This window comes from Schistocerca serialis, unplaced genomic scaffold (genome assembly GCF_023864345.2).
Source record: "Schistocerca serialis cubense isolate TAMUIC-IGC-003099 unplaced genomic scaffold, iqSchSeri2.2 HiC_scaffold_1249, whole genome shotgun sequence".
NCBI lineage: Eukaryota > Metazoa > Arthropoda > Insecta > Orthoptera > Acrididae > Schistocerca > Schistocerca serialis.
In genome coordinates this window covers 110,001-112,500 of record NW_026047457.1, presented here as the reverse complement: position 1 = coordinate 112,500, position 2,500 = coordinate 110,001, and the positions used below count along the sequence as shown (strand labels likewise).

Below are 2,500 nucleotides of genomic sequence, written 5' to 3'. Positions count from 1 at the left end.
TGATCTAATAAAAGCGTCCCTTCCATCTCTGGTCGGGACTCTGTTTGCATGTATTAGCTCTAGAATTACCACAGTTATCCAAGTAACGTGGGTACGATCTAAGGAACCATAACTGATTTAATGAGCCATTCGCGGTTTCACCTTAATGCGGCTTGTACTGAGACATGCATGGCTTAATCTTTGAGACAAGCATATGACTACTGGCAGGATCAACCAGGGAGCTGCGTCAACTAGAGCTGAGCAGCCGGCCGCCCGGGAGTGTGTCCCGGGGGCCCGCGCGAACACGCAAGCGTCCGCTCAATTATTCTGCAAACAGGAGGAGGCTGAGCTCCCCTGCACCATACACCTCGAAACCCTCTCAGGTCCCGGCGGCGCGCAGCGCCGTCCTAAGTACTTGGTCGGGTTCGAGAGAGGCGCAATCGCCCGGGGTTTGGCGAGTAGACGCTTTAGGTGCGACCACCCGTGCTCCCAACTGAGCTTGCCGCTGCCGACAGAGGCCCGGGAGCGTGCTGTCGTGGCATTGCCGGCGGGAGACAACACGCGCCACCTACGGTGACCGGCAGCTCCAACGCCAGCGCCACAGAAGGACAAAAGCCCCACTTGGGTGCCGAAGCGAACTCTCCCAGCACAGCGCACGCGCCAACACGTCCGCACAGCTGCGATACAAACCACCTGCGAGAACCGCAGAGGCGACCGAGCAGCAGACGGCGTCGCGGCGCCGAGCGCCGGGCGGCGGCGCATCCTCAGCGCACACAGTCCTCAATCGGACCAGCACACTGCAGATGTCCACCGCGCTTCGCACCGGGCCCGCGAGGACCTACTTTGGCCGCACGGCGCCGCGTGCAGGGTGCGCCGGCGCGCAGCTGCGCCGCCTGCCGCCTCCGTCGGCCGGCGCGCCTGCCACTGGCCGCCCCCACCAGCCGGCTGTAGCGCGTGCGCCCACGCACCGCGCGGCCAGCACGCCGGGAGGCCCCCCCTCACCGGCCGGGGACGGTCCCACCCAGCCACCGCCGCGTATCGCTTCACACCCAGATGCCATTCACGTTCGTGGGCATGGTGGGTATCGCTGGAACAACCGGTTGGTAGCTCAACCGATCGTCGCCATCACTGATTCACCTCTAGCGAGAACAACCGCACCACAACGGTTTACCAGTTGTTCATTTGCGTAACGTCACCAGCAAACGTAGGCGTCCATCGCCATTTGCAAATTCAACGATTGTTGCATGCCTGTGTCAGGTGTCACGACACACTATGTCTGCCCACATACACGCAACAACATGTGCACGCTTCGCGAACACGTGGAAGGTGGCCCCCGTACGTATGCGATGTCCATTGCGCGAACGACTGTCAACCGGCCTCTGTCGCATGTCGCAGATGTGGAACGCAGTGCACCATGCTATCACGGTGTGTGAGAAGAGACGACTACGTCTGACAACACGCGCCACTACATCAACAGACGGCTCATGCTGATCGCCATCCAGGGCATACCACACTGCAATCCAGCTCTTATAGGGAGACGACACGTAGCTGAGTGCACAACATTTGGACCGCATGGTTCGCCGTTGTTGGCGCAGTCGTTGTACGGTCACATGTACCACGATGTATCATTCAGTACATGAGGACCAATGTGCAGTACAGTGTGTGATTTGGACGTACAACATCAGCGGACAGTTGACACAGGCCGTACCACAGCGTAGGCTAAGTGCTTCGCCATGCGAATGCCAATGAACAACTGCAAATGCCAATGAACAACTGCAAAGGGCATTGAGCATGTACGTCCTGCTGCCATCCACATTACAGTGTATAGCTGCAAGGTGTTTAACATGAAGCGATACACTGGGGACCGGGCAGTGCGAGTAGCAAACTATATTGCGGGGGTTGCAGTTAGGCAACACTACACTAATTTAACGCGTCGTATGACAATTACAGAGCAGGTTAAGGCCCAACGTGTGTTGGGTTAAGGCCCAACGTGTGTTGGGTTAAGGCCCAACGTGTGTTGGGTTAAGGCCCAACGTGTGTTGGGTTAAGGCCCAACGTGTGTTGGGTTAAGGCCCAACGTGTGTTGGGTTAAGGCCCAACGTGTGTTGGGTTAAGGCCCAACGTGTGTTGGGTTAAGGCCCAACGTGTGTTGGGTTAAGGCCCAACGTGTGTTGGGTTAAGGCCCAACGTGTGTTGGGTTAAGGCCCAACGTGTGTTGGGTTAAGGCCCAACGTGTGTTGGGTTAAGGCCCAACGTGTGTTGGGTTAAGGCCCAACGTGTGTTGGGTTAAGGCCCAACGTGTGTTGGGTTAAGGCCCAACGTGTGTTGGGTTAAGGCCCAACATAGGTTGGGTTAAGGCCCAACATAGGTTGGGTTAAGGCCCAACATAGGTTGGGTTAAGGCGCAACATAGGTTGGGTTAAGGCGCAACATAGGTTGGGTTAAGGCGCAACATAGGTTGGGTTAAGGCGCAACATAGGTTGGGTTAAGGCGCAACATAGGTTGGGTTAAGGCGCAACATA

The 2,500-nt window shown here is 57.4% G+C and overlaps 1 non-coding gene across 1 annotated transcript in view; it reads right to left on the bottom strand.

Annotated features, from left to right (window-relative positions):
- LOC126436855 (small subunit ribosomal RNA) overlaps positions 1 to 220 on the bottom strand; it is a 1,910-nt gene extending 1,690 nt beyond the window's left edge. Inside the window, exon 1 of the ribosomal RNA XR_007580973.1 lies at positions 1 to 220. This exon is cut by the window's left edge and continues 1,690 nt beyond it. This is a non-coding gene — a ribosomal RNA (small subunit ribosomal RNA).
- Positions 221 to 2,500: the final 2,280 nt, after the last annotated feature.